At 45.7% G+C, this 18921-nt stretch overlaps 1 long non-coding RNA gene across 1 annotated transcript; it reads right to left on the bottom strand.

Moving 5' to 3' along the window:
* Positions 1-15445: 15445 nt before the first annotated feature.
* LOC148000200 (uncharacterized) lies at positions 15446-17929 on the bottom strand. Its single transcript, XR_015641706.1, has 3 exons — positions 17660-17929; positions 17077-17263; positions 15446-16674 (listed from the first exon to the last, which is right to left on the bottom strand). It is a non-coding gene; the product is annotated as an uncharacterized LOC148000200 (long non-coding RNA).
* Between the last annotated feature and the right edge of the window lie 992 nt (positions 17930-18921).

Below are 18921 nucleotides of genomic sequence, written 5' to 3'. Positions count from 1 at the left end.
ATATGCCCACACTGGGGAGGGGTGACAGGTCCACCTTCTTGGAATCAAGAAGAGAGGCCTGGAGGCTGAACTTGCTTCTGGATCCTGGATATCCGCCACTTGACCCATGGGAGTGCTAAATTAAACATTTGTATTAAGAATAAAACAACAAAGAAGAATAGAACAAAGCTTTCATAGCATTCTGTTTTGAGGATTCCTTCCCTGTAGAGATGTAAACAGCATATATCCCCTCCTTATAAGGTCCTAACCACAAAGCAAAGTGTAATTCCACTGAAGTCGACTCTGCGAACCAATGAGATTATTGGTCTCACTTATGGAACATGAGTCAGGGCTGCTTACAGGAGTGTGGGTGACCCTAAAGCTGCCTTACTAGAAGTTTCACAGGAGTGGACAATAGTACCCCTGTGGCTACATAGATAGAGCGCCCTTCTATTATGTTCCCCCAGCCCATACCCTAACATGTCCTGAGACACCAAAGCCATATGCAACTAGGCCAGAATTGCATGCAAATGGCTGGGAGAAGCAGTTGGAATCTCCCATGAGGGTCAAATAACTGTGTGCCCCTTCACTGAGGTGACATCAACAGACAGTGGACAAAATAGTAATGGACTCTTGCGAGCAGACATGGATGGTCTGATTAAGAGTGTGGCTCTGGCTCTTTTGTTCAGAGAACCACATTCTATAACACACCTGATCTCCCTGCCAGGGGGAGGGCGGAATAGCTAAGGATGATATGGTCACCAGAATAAAAGCTTCCATCAATCTATCTATCACACCGCAGAATGGAGCTTTCCTAATGTTGTTGGAGGGCATGTGGAGGTCTGGAGGTGGTACACCCAAGAAAATCATGGGTGTTCCCAATTGTCTCCTCACACCTTGCCCTACGTCCCTGCGGCCGTCCACCTGTATCCTTTGTACTAGTCTTCATGATGAACAGATTAGTGGAAGTGAAGTGTCTTTCTGAGTTTAGTGAGCTATCCAAACAATTGAATAGAACTAGGGCTATGGAGGCTGTGGGAACCCGGATTGGGAACCCTGATTTTTATAGTCAGAAGTGCAGGCGCCAAAGCATCCTGTGGCTGTGATCAGCATCTGATGTGGAGATAAGGGGAAGGAGCATCACATGGCTTCAGATACCATTTCTAAATTAAATAGAATCAAATTGAGATAGAAGACATTTGTTTGGTGTCTTGAGTCTGCTGTAGAATCAGGCAGCTGAGAATAGTGGTGTAGGCCTATAATTCTAGCTACTTGGGAGGCTAGACTGAGAGGATTTCGAGTTCAAAGCTTGTTTAAACCTGGACAACTCAGGTAGACTTCTGCCTGCTTCAGAATAAAAAGTACAATAAAATAAAAAGGCCAATGTCAAAATGTAGTGGCAGAACTCTTGTCTCATACATGCAAGATACTAGAGACTCAGGGACAGGAGGATTCATGGCCTACAGGTCACCCAATCTAGTCAGCTCTAGGATTAATGAAAGATCTGGTCTTTAAATAAATAAATTGCTCTGAGATCCATGGAGAAAAGTACTAAGCCTGTAATATAGGAGTTTTGGGGCGCTTATTAAAATTATGACACTGTAAGTTCTGATTCAAAGGAGTTATATACCCATACTTCATAAATAGGTATAAACTTAATAAACATAAGTTGACTCACTGTCTCATCAAAATCAATTCACCAAACTTCATGTATCCTCCTGTAGCCACCATTTTTATACTATATCATCTTTTGTGCAACATGGTAATGTTTCTTTTCAGGGCATCATAACTCATGGAGATTCAGTTAGTTCACTCTAATTATATTAGCAATAACATTTGCCCTTTGTGGAGACCATTTCCTCCTGGGTGATGATTGAGCTAGTTGCCCTGCCTGCCAGCTCTGCTCCTGCCATTGCTAAAGGCACTCTTGCTTTTTGGCTAGGTGTGGTGTCTTAAACATGATCCTGATTTCTCTTGCCCCCCCAGGCTTCTCCTTTTTTCATGTTTTCCCTGTTGGTGCTGGGGATTGAACACAGATACATGCCCTGCCACCGAGTGACACTCTAGTGCTATTATCTCCTTTGGACTGAGAATAGCACTATATACAAAACTAGTGGTGATCATGGGCTGCCATTGCCTTGGAATTAAATCCAGACATGACAGACCTGGAAAATATAAGACTTTTTTTTTCCCAGACAGGACTTCTGTATGTAGCCTTGGCTAGCCTTGGCTTTCCTGAAACTCACTCTGTAGAACAGGCTGACCTTGAACTCAGAGATTCACCTGCCTCTGCCTCCCTCATGCTGAGATTAAACCTGTGAGCCACCACCACCCACAACATGTAACTTTCCTGATTTTCCCCCTTTTAGCACATAATGCTACCACATCCTTCCTGTCTCTCGGTAGTTTTATCATTGTCCAACTGAGAAAAGCCATTCTTCCTGACAGGAAGGAAAATCTCATTCTAGCTGCATAATTAACTGAACAAAACCACTCCCAGGCAATAACACCTCCCCTAGAGTGACATGTCTGCCGTATCATTCACTGCATGACGGATCATCCTGAGCCCCAAAGCAGGACTCAGCTCCCTAGGGCTGAAGATCAGCTCCAAAACTACGAATGCTGTCAGAGCTGCTGCAACCGGGGTTCAGTGAGTTCCCTTTATCTAAGGACTCTGGGACACAAACAATGGAAAATTTAACTTGCTCAAAGATATTTTACAGAGGACTCTCAATTCTCATCCAAAAGGTCCATGTCACAATAATCTTAGTAATTAGAATGATCAAATGCTCTGAGTCGTTCATTTCTTTTATAGTAGAACACCTCCATTTTTAGACTGAGCGATCGACTTTTATGGAATTTCTTGGGTGATTTCCAGCAGTGAAGGCCAAGAAACCACTACATTGTGATCCTGTGAGATCTTCTGTTCTGGGTGCTGAGGGCAAGCGTTCTTCCTAGCTTGTCAGTACGTGTCCATTGAGTCCGTATGACACACTGGCAATAAGTATGGAGTTTAGAAGGGAAAACTTTCCTTCCTTTCAGCCACCTCTCGAAACTCCCTTGACTTTTCAGAGCCAAGGAAGACAAAAGGTACAGTTCAAGGCTCTGGGTCTGTATTAGTTACTTCTCTGTCGCTGTGATAAAATATTGTCCCTGGGGCAACTTCTAAAAGGAAGGTTGCTTTGGGTTTACAATTCTAAAGGGTTAAGAATATGTGATGGTGGAGCAGAAAACATGGAATCCAGCAGCAGACACTGTGGTAGGGATGGGAAGCTGAGAGCTTACATCTTGGACAGCAACCCTCAGTGATGTACTTTGTCCTACAAAGCTTCACCACCTAAAGTCCCCCACCCCCAAACAGTGCCACCAACGAGTCCGATGGTTCAGGGACTGTGGTTCCCCAGGGACTGTGGGGAACATTTCTTATTCAAGCTGCTGCAGGCTTTCATAGGAATGAAGTCAGTACTCGGAAGGACTTTGTATGTGATTTGATCTAGAATGGATCAGTGGTCCTGATTCTTGTACAATAAAGGAGAGGAGAGTTCTAAAGAGGAGACTACCCTACCACAAGTAACCTAACATCCAGGGATGGTCGTAAGATAGCTCCCTTGATCACCCTGGAGCAAACCAGAGGCCCAGGACTGGAGTTCTAATCCTAGCCAGGGATTAGGATGGATGTGCACTGACCATTGGCTAGCCTTGCTCAGCTTTATTTCATTCCTGCCTAGCTGCCCTAAGTCTGTCTTTCCTGAGCCCGAAGCTACAACAATCTGCTGTGTGTGTGAGAGCCAAAGTTATGTTTTAAGTTGAAGTTTAGTTACTGTGCCTTATAAATCTATGAAAAAATATGCCTCTACCCTGTAAGCCCCTTGTCTTGTCCGAGAACAGATACTCTAGTTTGTGGGAGATAAAGAACCACATGTTTTCGCTCTCCTAAACAAGTTTGCGCCAAATGTGCTTGATTGGATATGGGTGGGGTGTGTGTGTGTGGAGGTGTTATTTAGGCAGGAAATACGTTAGGATGTGTGCTTGCCCCAGACTGGATATAGGTGGGAAGTACACAGGCAGGAAGTATGTCATGATATATCCTGGCCCCTGATTAGACCTGATGGGAAATATGGTAGCCCCATGGTTTTGCCTTTTTAAGCCCCTGAAAAACACGATTAGTGTCCATTTTCCTGGGAACCCAGGGATCAATTTGGTTTTAAATTGTGATGATGGTCTTATTCTCAGCTGGTGGGATCAACATGCCACTCCGAGCTTGTATTCTTTAGGAAGAAACTCGCAGAATTAATATTTCCAACATGAAAGAAGTGCTTGACCTTGCTAAGCCACTCTTAGCAGTTCTGCCTTTGGTGTTTCCAGCTATGACTCTCTTTCACTGGTTCATCTACTGGTTCAATGATCTAAGTCATATGCACCGAGATCTTTATATATCATTATCAGCAGTGAAGAAATTGAGTGCTTACCCAGATCAGAATATACGTGCAGACATGAGACAGCAGGTGTTGGTTTCTTTGGCTTAAGTCACCTCCAAACAGTATTGTAACCAGACATTGGCTACTTTATTGGGTTCTTTTATCCACCTCCTCATTCAAACCTATATCCCGTCCAACTCTCCAGCACTAGGTAGGAGAGAAAAAGGATATAGGGGGAAAGGGAGATTGATCTTGTACTTGTTGAGTTCTGGGGGCAAATTTTATCCTTGTTGTCAGGATACTGAAACCCAGCAACCCAGTCACCCAGTGACCAGGTAACCCAGTAACCCAGCAACCCGGTAACCCAGCATCCAGCAGTCTAGCAGTCCAGCAGTCCAGCAGTCCAGCAGTCCAGCAGTTCAACAGAAGGAGCTGCAGCAGCTGCTTCTTAGGGCTCTGGGATTTATATACCTTCTGAAAAGTCACCATAATTCCAAGTGTAAACTGTCTTCAGCTGGCAGAATCACACCCCTGCCAGAGCAGGAGACAAATCATAGTAAGTTGCTGTAGACAATCTGAAGCAGCCCCATATCCCTCACCTGGGATTAAAAGAAAAAGTCACATAACATTTCTGTGTTTTTAGAGAAACCAAAATTCTCACTACACACTATCCTGACGTAGTGCATGCGTGCGTGCGTGCGTGCGTGCGTGTGTGTGTGTGTGTGTGTGTGTGTGTGTGTGTCAGACTCATAATTCAGGAACAAGCTGTGAAAGCCATTGTCTCTGAAGGTAGAGACAGTGGGAGCAAAACATGAAACGCATAGATTATCCTCATTCATAGGAGTAACCCAGCCAGGATGCCATTCTCAAGTGTTCTCTAAAACACCAGTCACAGCGGTTGGGGATTTAGTTTAGTGGTAGAGCACTTGCCTAGCAAGCACAAGGCCCTGGGTTCTGTCCCCAGCTCCGAAAAAAAAAAGGAGAAAAAAAAAAAACCAGTCGCATTCATTATAAAGTTCGTATGGTTTTCCAAATAATGATGTGAAGTTGTTGTGTGACGCTGTATTCACATTTCAGAAGCAGTGGTGTGGCGGTCGGGTGAGGGACTCGGAAAGGTTATTTGTTACCATCCTCCAATACTGTTCAGAGAAGGAAATGACAGCCCAGTGTTTGCTATCCCCGGAGAGCGGGCGGGAAACAGCATTTGCACACTACTTGTTTCCAGAACACTTTCATGAGCAGCATCACTTTCAACATTTGAAACTGCCCAGACACTTTGTATCAATGTCATCCGGGTTTTATTGAGGAAGAATGGAGTCAAGGAGGGGAAGTGACTTCCCAAGGTCCAAGGTCACTTCAAACATAAGGGGCCTCTCAGCAACACCTCTTTCCCTTCCCCCAAGTGAGGCTCATCAAGTTACCCTTCGTTGGAAGCACACCACAAAGGTGCTTGTGCCCACAGATCCCTAGAGGAATCAGGAATGCTAAGCACTCAAGATTGTCTTTCCATTGGCAAAGATGCAAAACCTGTTCTCCACTCTAGAAAGCTAGAAATTGGAAATGGTTAATAGCCTGGTGATCAACATTATCTGTAGGACTGGACTAAATCAAGCGCCTACAAACAGGATCTGAGATACCCACCCGCCTAAATGACCCTTACATTGTTGGTATAGTCAGAGCCTCCCACAGTCACAATAGCTCAAATGACCTCTACACTCTCTGTGTGATGGAGACCAGGCTCAAATCACAAACTCTTTTAAAATATTTGACATTCCTTTACCATTTTGAAGATTCTAGAGTGTCTATTAACATTTGAATAATTTTTAAATACTTGTAACTAAAAGCCACAACCCTGTGAGGTTCAGATGCCATTTGACCATTTGGAGAATACCTTTCATTTTGAAGACATGTGCACTTACTAAAATAGACTTGGACCAGCCTCCGAGTGCATGCCTTCGGGTCCTAGCTTGATCACTGCCATTCTGTCTTCTACAACATTCCAGAGGTCCTGACTCACAGGGGTTTCGGAATTCTCCACATATGGCACCTCCAACACCAGTTCGATTTTTATATCTTTGCAAAGACTTGACCTCTGATGAGGTCTTAGGCCCATCTTTATGATACACTTGGGTAAAAATAACTAGGAGCAGACCCTCTTTATGTAATTTTTTCAGTACATTTAGCTCTTATACTATTTGTTAAGATACATAATTTTAAAATGTAAATGCATATTTAGGAACTGTCGGAAAACATTTTATAAGTTTTCAAAGTTAATGTCTTTAAATTTTGTATTAAATTCTTTAATCGTTTGCTTTGTAGGATGGGGTGGGGGTTGGGGCACCCAGGTAGAGGTCAGAGGACAACTTTCAGAAGTCAATCCTCGGCTTCTACACCGTGAATTCTGGGGATTCAACTTAGACCACCAGGCTTGGCAGCAAGCATCTTCACCCGCTGAGCTGCCTCAACTGCCCTTAATTTCTTTTACTCCTTTTCCTGATCATTAAGAACATCTTTGGTTTATACACAAGGCTATCTTATCATTTTAGAATCTTTAATTAGGACCAACGGAAGAACGGAATTGTGCTGGCTAGTCTTATGTCAACTTGACACACAAATCTGAAAGGGAGGACCTTATTTGGGAAAATGCTGCCATAACACAATTAGCGATTGATGGCTGGGAGGCCCAGCCTATCGTGTGTAGTTGCATCTCCTGGATTGTGGTTCTGGGTTCTATAAGAAAGCAGGCTGAACAAATTGTAGAAAGCAGTCCAGTAGGCAGCACCCTCCATGGCTTCTGCATCAGCTCCCGCCTCCAGGTTCCTTCCTTGCTTGAGTTCCTGTCCTGACTTCCTTCAGCGATGAACCGTGCTGTGGAATTGTGAGCTTAATAAACCATTTCCTCTCCAAGTTGCTTCAATCCTGGTGTTTCATCACAGCAATAGAAACCCTAAGTTGGTACCGATGTAGCGAGGTATTAGTGTCACAGGCCTGTCCGTGTTTTGGGGAGGACTGTGGAAGGACTTTGGAACTTTGGACTAGAAGAGTTGAGTGTGGAGAGCTCAGTCGGATGTTCCCTAGGAGACGGGAGGATAAGATGGTTGAGAGCAGTGCAGAAGATGGGATCTTGGCTTGTGACATTTCAGAGGAAGTTTAAAGACTATCGGGGCCATTTGCTATTTGGGATTGAGAGTCTCTTATTCTGGTCAGCTGGGGCTGAAGAGTCAACTGTAATAAACAGGAGACCAGCAACAATGAAGTGAAACCTCTGTGTTACTGAGATAATCGATGCTGGTCAGTTAGAGCTAAGAAATTAGTGACGGCTGAGAAGAGTCCAGCATCACTGAGGTGAAATCTTCTGGGAAGTGTTTCTTGTGTTTCACACAGAGGCTGTAGTGCAGAAGTGGCTGAGGGTGTACCTTATGCTGACAGCCAAGCTTGGTAGTTTAGGAATCGCCCAGTCGGTACATCAAGGAAAGCAACTGAGGCTTGGCTCTGTGACAGGCCAGGAGGCTTGGCGATGTGTACCTACCATTGGAGAAGGCACAGACTCAGTGGCAGTTGAGGGCCCAAGACCGAAGGGGTCATGCAAAGAAGTAGGGGCTTGGCACCATGAAGAGAGCCTAGGAGAGGCTATTGGGGAAAATGCAGCCCAGTTGCAGTAGAAGACCTCAGCATTTTGGAGATGCCAGCACCATGGGATGACTACGTAGAAAAGCAGCAACAGAGGAGTGAAGGAAACTGGAGCCTAGCAGATAGCTACAGGTGCTGCAGAGGGCAGAGCTGGAGAAGCGAGTTAACTCCCTGGAGGAGCCCAGAAGGTCATGACTGATGCTCAGATAATTGAACTTTTTTTTTTTTTTATTGTTGGAATTTATTTATAGGAGCCGACAGCTGAAAGACTGTTAAAAAGACTTTTAAAAGAGATTTTGGGCTTTTAGAGAAATTGGTATTTATTTAAAGAGATTGAAATTTTAATGTGTTTGAATTTGTAAGGACTGTGGAACTTTTAAAGTCATTTGCCTTGGAGATCTGAGGGATGAATAAGAAGGAAAGGTGTGGCTTAATAGTGATATGTTTGTGTCAAGTTGACAGGGCTGGTCTTACGTCACCCTGACACACTATAGTTATCAGAAAAAAGGGAAACTTAATTGAGAAAAATACCTCTTTAATATTCAGTGCAGGGTATTTTCTTAATTAGTGATTGATGGGGGAGGGCCCAACCCATTGTGGGTGGTGCCATCCCTGGGCATATGGTCCTCGGTTTATTAAAAGCAGGCTGAGCAAGCCATGGGAAGTAAACCAGTCAGCCACACTCCTCTATGGCATCTGTATCAGGATGCTACTGACTGGTCTTAAAGAAAACAGTGCTCAGACACCGCACCTACAAGCATGGATTTGCTCTGCTTCACAAAGTCATGTGTGCTAGGGCACACTGGATTTTCCCACAATACCCATAGGCTGAGCTTCCCTGAACATGTGCTTCCCACTATTGGTGGAAAGGGCTTGGGAGATAAGGTCAGCTTTGTGGAATCAAATAACCAGCCTAGGGCTGTCTACTGAGGATTCAGGACAGAGATGCCTATCTAAACTGTAGCACTGAAGTGACAGTCACAGGACAAAGATCTGTTCAAGAGTAAATTTCCATCTCTCACTACAGACAGAGGTTATCTGATACCTTGATTCAAGAAACAAAGCTGTCTGTATTTCTAGATAAGAAAGCTATGCTACATTGTCCCACATACAGAGTAGGCTTATAGGGAATTTTGTTTTACTTATCTGTACTCCTCGTTTCTTTTGAATAAGCATATGTCGATTGTGTGATAAAATAAGTTTTAAGATAACAAACATAAAAGTTACAAGCTCTGATTGCTTTGTTAGGCCCAGTGAAATGCAACTCGGGGTCTCTATGGCAGAACTTGGTCACCAAGAAGACGGGGCTTACAAAATAGGGCAGGAAAACAGCCAAGCCTAAATGCCATGTGTATTAACATGTCAATGTGAGGTCTTTCTCTTTTTCTCAAGAATTCTAAAGGGAAAATAAAATCTTCTAGAGACTCTGTGTGAATGATGAAAAATTTTGGAGACATTCAAGTCAGTTAAATTTAGAACTATTAATGTAGGCTCTAGCTGGCCTGACATTCTCTGTGAAGACCAGGATGACCTCAAACTAAGAGAGATCAGTGTGTCTCTGCCTCCTGAGTGCTAGAATTAAAGGCATGAATCACCACGCCTGGTCTGTTTTTCTCAGTGTGTCAACTATAATAATAAATGCAATATAAGTTGAGACCCAAACAGTTAATAAAACTTTGTACACGTGCCTGGCATTTGCAAGTCCCTGGGTCTGATGCCAGACCCAGGAAAATAAAATACAATAGTGCTAGAATTCTGCCCTAAAAGCAAATAGTCTTCCAGGTAGTTTGGGACCTGCTGCTTAGATGTTAATGTCCTCAAATGCCCACGTATTGTAGGTTTTGGTCTCTAATCTGTTGCAGTACTGGAGTTGGGAAGCCTTTCGGAGGTAGGATTGTATGTGGACATGGGGCAGGCCAGAGGGGAAGGAAGTGCATTAGGGAGGATGTCATAAAGGCATGTCCTAGAGGAATTTCAAAGATGGGCTGTAGGTTGATGTCATTACCCAGGTGAAGGCAGGTACAGGATAGAGCGAGGTCTGTCATTGGTCAAGAAGGAAGGATGGGCGGGAGAAAAGTTTTAGAGAGGAGGAGGAGGCCGGAGCAAGGAGGAGGCAGCTGAGAACATGGCGGCGGACGTTAAGATGCCTCTTGCACATTTACAGGTTGGTATGACTGTTCTTAAGGGATGGGTGTGTGGGGCTGGGGATTTAGCTCAGTGGTAGAGCGCTTACCTAGGAAGCGCAAGGCCCTGGGTTCGGTCCCCAGCTCCGAAAAAAAGAACCAAAAAAAAAAAAAAAAAAAAGGGATGGGTGTGTACAGGATTTTATGTGGTCTAGATGGGCAAATTATATCTTATCAATTGGATCAGAGGATATTGTGTGATGTGTTCTTTCCTGTGACAAGTTAATTGAGTTCAAGACAGTGTATGGTGGCAAGACATACTGGGCCCGCCACAGACTTGAGATGTGTGTGCCTGGCGTGGTGGAAACCAGCCAAGGAAGCTGTGAGTGAGGGCGAGGTGGCCTGACAGTATGCCATGGCTCATGGACAGGGGGTCAGAAAGTAGATGGGGGCAGCATGGAGCCACTAAGATAAACTAACGCTAGTTCCAATGGCCTGCTGGAGCCAGAACTAGCTAGAGAGCCGACCGCCAGGGTACACGTGGGAACCGGTTCTGCCATCTTTTTACTTTTACCACAACAGTGGACATAATTGGATCAGGCACAGATGGATGACTCCAATACCACTTATAGACTGGTCATAGTGTAACACACACACACACACATACACGCACGCACGCACGCACACACACACACACACACACACACGCTAAAATTCCATGTTCACATGACATTTAATCTCTTTTAAAGCTATAATTTTCAGGGCACTTGGCTCAGTAGTAGAGTGCAAATCTGTCATCTACAGGCCTGGTAAGATGGCTCAACAGGTAAAGGCCTGACCACACCTGACCACCTGGGATCAATGGTGGACAGAAAGAACCAACTGCTACAAGTTGTCCTCTAACCTCCATATAAGTGCTGTGGCAGACACACAAAATTAGTAACACATGTAATTTTAGAACTATAATCAGCATACCATGTCTAGATCACTCAGGTCAACCCCCAGCACTACACCCAAAAGAAGCAAGCCTACAAACAAGACCTGCAAAGGCTTCTGAAACACTTAAGGTAATTTAAATGCAAGACTCTGAAGTGACTCGTTCAGTAGGAAGCCCTGTTCTTTCCCTTAGTTGTCTCCTTGGGATCTTATTCCTCACCGAAGTAATGAGCCAAGTTAAGGACCTTGAAATTTGCCATACTTTTAGGTAGGTCTTAGAAGGAAGATGATTCTAGAAATAGAGTTTGCTCTCCAGCTATGCTTGGCAAGCCGAGGTTTGCCCCACAGAATGCCATCAGTATGAATAAGTTATGAGTACATAGAAGCAGAATTGATTATTGATGTGAATTAGAACACAAAGTCCAACTAATAATGGCTCCAAGTTCACATTCTAAATGGCAACCAGACTGCTGTTTCTCCCAAACAGAACAAAAACAAAGAATAAAAATATGGCAGGCTTCCTCAGGTGGCCTTAAAGTTGGAGTCTTAACCTGTTGTTTCAAAGTGAGCTCTTCCTCATTGAAGCCTAGTTTTTGTTTTTTGTTTTGCTTTGTTTATGGCTCTTTTTTTCAAATTTAATTTTATATTTTCACTTTACATCTTACTCACTGCCCCCCCCCCCCGTCATCCCTTCTCACAATCCTTCCCCATTCCCTTTCCCCTTCTCCTCTGAGTGGGTGGGGCCCCTTGGGTAACCCCCTATACACACCCTGGCACTTCAAGTCTGTGAGGCTCAGTGGAGATTTTAAGTCTCCCATTGAGGCCAGACAAGGCAGCCCAGCTAGAAGAACATACCCCATGTCTGAGGGGGGATAGCCCTCAGTCCAGTTGTTCAGGATCCACATGAAACCAAGTTGTACACATATGTGCAGGGAGGCCTAGGTCCAACCCGTGTATGTTTGTTGGTTGGTGGTTCAGACTCTGAGAGTTCCAAGGGTCCAGGTTAGTTGACTCTGTTGGTCTTCCTGTGGAGTTCCTGTCCCCTTCAGGGCTGCAATCCTTCCCCTTATTCTTCTATAAGAGTCCCCAAGCTCCATCCACTGTTTGTCTGTGGGTGTCTGTAACTGTCTGAGTCAGCGGCTGGGTAGAACCTCTCAGAGGACAGCCATGCTAGACTGTCTGCAAGCATAACAGAGTATCATTAATAGTGTTAGGGATTGGTTGCGTGCCCATGATGGGTCTCAAGTTGGGCCAGTTATTGGTTGGCCATTCCCTCATTTCTTGTAGAAAGGATAAATTTTGGGCTAAAAGTTTTGTGGGTGGATTGGTGTCTCTATCACTCCACTGGAGTTCCTGCTTTAAGGGTCCATATCCTCAACGTAGTGAGTCACGGCTAAGGTCACCCCCATTCATTCTTGGGTACCTCTCTTATCGTAGGTCTCTGTCTCATCCTGGAGATGCCCCCTACCCCACAAGTTGCAAATTTTTATTCATTTTCACCACACTCTCACCAATGGACAGGACATCCAGTCAAAAACTAAGTGGAGGGGTTGGGGATTTAGCTCAGTGGTAGAGCGCTTGCCTAGCAAGCACAAGGCCCTGGGTTCTGTCCCCAGCTCCGGAAAAAAAAGAAAAAAAAAAAAACTAAGTGGAGAAAGAATGAAACTAACAGACATCATGAATCACAAGGACCTATCAGACATCTATAGAATATTTCACCCAAACGCAAAAGAATATACCTTCTTATCAGCACCTCATGGATCCTTCTTCAAAACTGACCGTATAGTTGGTCACAAAGCAGGCCTCCACAGATACAAGACAATTGAAATAACGCCTTGTATCTTATCAGACCACCGTGGATTAAAGCCAGACTTCAACAACAACAGAAACGCCAGATAGCCTACACCCTCATGGAAATTGAACAACTCTTTACTCTGTGATCTCTGGGTCAGGGAAGAAATAAAGAAAGAAATCAAAGACTTTCTAGAATTCAATCAAAATGAAGGCACGACATACCCAAATTTATGGGACACAAGTTTTTTTGGCCCCTACTCTGGATCCCCCTGACTGAGTGGGAGGAGAACAGAGGCCCAGCATGTTCTCAGCCACATGGATCAGGAAACTGCTTTCTTTTTGTTTTGTTTTGTTCTTTTTTTTTTTATTAAATAGCTAAGGATTGTGATTCAACCAGACAAGCAAAAGCAAACATCACCAAATCAAAACTATCTGCAAAGGGTTCCTGCTGGACGCTGCTTGTTTACTATCATCGGCTCCTAATGTTGAAAATGTTGTTTAAGAGACCAAAACTCAACACAAGCTGTTAGTCACAAAGACAGAACAGAAGGCTCTGCCTAGGAAAAGAAGAGCCTTTGGCTCCCAGCGGGAGTCCAGGCACGGAGCCACCGACACAGGCACCGGCAGTAAGGGAGAGCAGGTTCTTCCAGCACGGTGACTGGGCGGGGAGACTGCAGTTCCCAGCTTCTGCTTCAGGAACATCATGACTAAGTAGCTCAGATGCAACAGTAACAACCCCAGGAGTCCTTGCCAAGGGAAAGTGACTCTGTCCACCTCCCAATCGGAGGGTGTCTGCCTGCCTTGCTAATCTTCACAGCCACGGGGGCAATGTCTGACCTTGCAGGCAGCTGACATGGGGCAGGAATACATGCAGAGAAGAGGACAGAAGCCGCATTGCCTTTTGGGAGTGACGCAAAAGCCACAGATAATGAGAAGGGGCTTTGATAGCTAAGGCTGGACTGTCCGACCTTCAGCATTGTTCCTCCCTGGGAACTGTTTAGGCGCCAAAGAAAAACAAAATTCAAAGGGAGAAATCTTACAAAGGAAAAAAAAAAAGGCATTTTGTTCCTTGTCTTTGAAGGTGAGGAAAGGACACAACTCGTTATCATGTTGGGACGAAGCAGCCTTGGAATAGAGGAGTCAGGAGCCAGGGCAGGATTTTGAAAGGCAAAGCCTGTGCTCGGATGTTTAACCCAAGCGAGAAGAGGAAGGACGGCAAACACTGCCCTGTCTTTTTAACGTGCTTTGAGTCATTGCTTTAGCTCAGTGTCTAGAGAGGCGGATGCACATGTTGAAACAGCTGGCTCCTTGTTTGACTTCAAGTAACAATGCAGATGCGAGCTCTGTCAGCAGTCCCTGGCCTAGTCAATGTTGACATAATTTGGGTGAGGCATGCTGGGGGAAATAGCATTTGAAGGGTTGGATTCGATTTGGAATGTGCTCCTCTACATACTTCGTAGTGGAGATAAAGCACACCTTTAATGCTAGTCACTGGGAGGCAGAAGCAGATGGATCTATACATCAGTTCACGTCTAGTCTCCATAGAGCATTCCAGCTGGTCAAGGCTGCTACAGTTTTCCAAAAGGAAACAAAACAGACAAACAAACAAAAAAAGCATTTACGAACCAAATGTTTTGTGTCTCATCTTCTACTATTGTCTGTTGCAACACTTGGCTGTTTTCAATCTGAACTCACTAATTCATAGAAATGAATTTTAAAGAGAGCCCCTCTCCTTTTGCCTCTTTGATGGACGGTCCCCTGTAGTCTTGGTTGGCCCCAACTGGCTGTGTAGCTGAGCCTGGCCTTGAACTTACTTCTTTCTTTCCTTTCCAAGCTCTGGGATGGTAAGGGTATACCCCTACCTCTGGCTTTTTAAAAACATCTTGCTACTTATACATTTCAATTTCTTATTCTCACTACACTAAAATAAAAACCCTATGGCCTTGCCTGAGTTCTCCCAGACTTCCACCTATCCCGCTGAGAAGGCCCATTCGTATGTATCATGGGCGCTCGAAGGCACACACAAGAGGAAAACAAGCCAAGCCTGCAGATTCTGAGCGGAAGCTGTTGTGGGATTCATGGCCATGAGTTATTTTCTAGTCTTTCTTTACCAACACACAGGCAACAATGAGGCCCCAGTTCCAGATCAGAATGAGAGAAGCACCTCCCCTCAGGCAACCATCAGGAAGCCTTTTCAGCTGACTCCCAGAGTCAAAGTGCTCACCTGCTTTTTGTGTTTTCTGGGTGTGTTGATGGTCCACAGAACTAAGTACATTTTTACATTGCCTTCATCCTTAAAGCCGTGTGATTTGGGACACAGTCTGGACTATGGCTCTAACAAGGATCAGAACCCTGACGGTGGCCTCTGAACGTAGGCCAGAGCTGTCCAATGAGGGATTCACTAAGCACTCACGATTGATGCTTGGCTTAGATAAAACTGAAGCATCAGTTTCCAGTGGGCTGCCACCCACTGGTCCGTCGGCAGCACAGACAGTACAGTTCTGTCAGCACTGAACATTGTTGTTAGGTTTTTTGTTTGTTTGTTTTTGCTTTTGTTTGTTTTTTGAGATCAAGTCCCATGATATGGCCCAAGCTGGCCTGAAATTCATGCTTCTCCTACCTCTGTCCATCAAGTTTGGTGTGCACACCACCATGCCAGGCTCCATCGAGAAGCTATGGCCTGTGCTAGCTTCAGCCATTGTGCTCTAAGGCTGTGAAGCAGCAGTGCTGGAGTTACAGGAAGCCCGTAAGTGAATGAATAAAGAAACAAAAGGGGGAGGACATTACTGCTCCTAGGACTGCTTCTTCAGGGCTGGAGGAGAAAGTTTATTGTCAATACGTGGGTGAGCATGGCCAAAGGCAGGCACATCTAGGAGAGTCCACAGTGGCTGTGACCCTGTGAGAAAAGGAGAGGTGGGAGGGGGAGGGGAGAAAGGGGAACCTGGTACAGCAGTCAGGAGGGCAAAGGTACCAAAAGGGCAGGATATCAAAACAGTTGAATTATATAGGCAAGAGCAGCTCAGGGCTCTGGCTGGAGAGTTCAGAATAGGTAAGGGGGGGGGGGCATGCAACCCAAGAGGACCCTGTAACAGGTAGGTGCTGAGGGATGCTGCCAGAACCTGGTCACCAGGTTCGCTTTGATTGGTTAAATAGGCATCTCAGCTGTTTATCTTGGGGTTTGAGACTTAATAGTAAGAAAGGCTGAGCCACGGCTCTCCAGGTCCAGGAGCCAGAGTCTGTGTTTTGAGATCCCCAGGCTTAGACAATTAAGGAGACACACCTGAGGCTTAGAGGAAGGAAAGAGCCACATCCAGGCCAGCTTAGGCTCAACAGGTGCAGTCACTTCCTGTAGACGCCTGTCAGCATGGCTTCTTAAAATAGAAAAACATCTGGCTCTGCTCTTCCAGCCATAACTTAACAACCAGTGTATGTGCACCTGTTGCTGTCGGCATGCAATTGTCTTCCTCTGAACTCATAAAAATAACTAAAACTCTTAAACCTTTACTCGGAACCATACATTGTCCCGGTGGCTTCATGGTTTTGATCCATTCATCGTCACAGACAGTCCTCCAGGTGCTCCTGTTATTAGCTTTGTTTGATGATGTGCTTTGGAGGTTTCCTGCCAGGTGCTGAGCATCAAAGCAAACTCTCCTTCCACACCGAGCCTATGCCCTGTGTGCCCTCATGTTCCACGGAGCTTCGAAGGAAGCTCTGGCCTTTACGATGCCAGGCTATAATCTTCCTACTTCGCCTCCTTCAAGCTCATTCCAGTGCTCAACTCTTTCTCAAAGTCCCTAAAAACAAACCAACCAAGAAAGAGACAGAAAACGGATAACAATTAAACTCCCACCAAGATGCTCCTGCTACCCATCCCAGGGAACTTCCATCTCGCCTACCCCTGCCCCCCAACTCCATTCCTATCCTGCCATATGTAGACCAGCTGGGAAGTCAGCGGCTTCCTACCCAACCTAAAAGGCTTGGGTGAGTCATCACTTTCTCTGCCCCAGCTGAGGCGTGGCTCTTGCAATTCCTCTGCGATATTGCCACCCCAAATTCTCAGATCAGCCTGTTAGGGCTGGACAGCCAGCTCCAGAGTAGGCTTTCAACCTCATGAATTAAAAATGAGTACACTTAAAGCCCCAAAGTGCCCACTGACAGACCTAAAACTAACCCTGTTTGCCTTTAAGCAGACACACCTTGGGCTCAGCCTGGAGGATGCAGGCTTCCCAGGCCTTGCTCTCCAGTGACCGACTGGAAAGGCTTGTGAGGGAAGCCAGCTGACAGCACCAGCCCTGCCTGTTATGGCGTGTTTGCGACACGTTCAGAACTAATTCGAAAATAACTCCAAGGGCGTCTTCTAGCTCATGCCCTCCAACACTCTGCCTGTTTGAAACAGTAGACACTAAATTCTAAACAGCTGCAATGACATCTCTCCCAGCCCTCATCCCTCGCCATCCCTCTCCTGTGCATGAGCAAAGGACTCCCTACATGTAGTAGGTGCTTTATGGACGTGTAGTCAGGAAGGTATAAGTGAATGGGACCATAGCGATTACTACTACTTTGTAGCTCTCTGCTTCTTCAGTGCACTTCAAGCACCATACAAGATTTGAGATTGTGAATACTTTCTTCATTTCTGTTTAGTAACTGGGAAGGCCAGAGATGGGCAGCATGATCTGGTCACCTCCATGAGCAGCAGGGTAAAAGTCAGTCTTCCTGATTTGTGCATTAAGCTGTTCTGTCTGGACTGAGCAAAAAGCAGAGAAGAAAGAGTGACCTGACCTGATTCAGTCTGACTGATTTAAGTCGATCCGGAGGTGACCTGACAGGAGAAGCTGTGTTTGTTCTGTGGCTGCAGAATTGTCCCTGAGGGAGAGGCAAAGCCAGGCCAGGTTAAGCCAGGCCTCTGGTCCACACAGGGAACCTGGAGAGAAAGAGCTGGGAAGTGAGCTGGTTTCCACAACCTAAAATCAGAGGGCACTTTGGGATGGACTCTGGCCAGGGCTGGGCTTCCTGGCATCCATCCTTGGCAGGACTGCACACGGCGCAGGCAGAGAGCGGCACTTAAACGTTTGCCAATGCTATCACCCTTGTGGAGACTCGGGGAGCATTTTTAGGGAGGAGACTATTACATCATGCTCACACTCGCCCTCCTCCTAGCTCTGGGCTGGGCAGCTCTTTATTATCAGCCAGCATTCTGTACACACCCACGTTTAGCTTTTCCATCGAGCCAGTGAGGTGGAATAAATGGGTTCTTTATGTCTACATAGGACGCTGGTCCTTAAATGGCCTCATTGAGAGGCACTATACTTAGTGGATCACTGTACAAAAACAGACTCTCTAGCGCCCTCCTGGAATGGCCGTTGACTCCACAGTCTCGAGTGTTAACTGCCATCAGCACAGAGCACAAATGAACTCTGTAAAGGAGGTCCATGTCAGAGTCTACCTGGGATGCTCCAGTTCAGAGAAAAACCATGCCTTTCATGATGGCTTATGGGTGGCTTGGAAGAACCCCACCCCTTGTCTCAAGATATCATACAGCCCAGGCTGCCTCAAACTGACTATGCAGAAGAGGATCACCTTGAACTTCTGATATTCCACCCTTGGAGTGCTGAGTTCAGGCCACCACACCCAATTTACGGGATGCTGAGGACTGTACTCAGGGCATAGAGCAGGCTAGGTCAATGCTTTACCAACTGATCTAGAGTCCCAGCCAGACCTGGGACTTCTGAAAGTCTCAGTGCAAGTACAAGGATTAATGTGTGATAACTGTAATAGTGACATTTATATCACACGCAGCACCTCAGCTTTCCTGAGGTACCGCAGCCTGCCACCCTCTAACCCCAGGAGGCTCAGGCTTCACGTCCTGATCCCTCTCTGCAGCCTCTCTTTAGCTGTCATGAAGGAGCCCGTTACTGAGTCTGAATCTCAAATCTATCACACACTAGTGGAGTGGAGTTGACTGAGAAGGTTTCGTCCTCACCAGGAGTAGTGGAGCACCCTTGTGGTCTCTTCACATGGTATATGGGGGCAAAAGGTTGTGA

This window comes from Rattus norvegicus, chromosome 17 (assembly GCF_021556685.1).
Source record: "Rattus norvegicus strain SHRSP/BbbUtx chromosome 17, alternate assembly SHRSP_T2T, whole genome shotgun sequence".
Taxonomy (NCBI): Eukaryota; Metazoa; Chordata; class Mammalia; order Rodentia; family Muridae; genus Rattus; species Rattus norvegicus.
The sequence above is the reverse complement of the archived record's forward strand: the minus strand, read 5'-3'. Positions and strand labels throughout refer to the sequence as shown.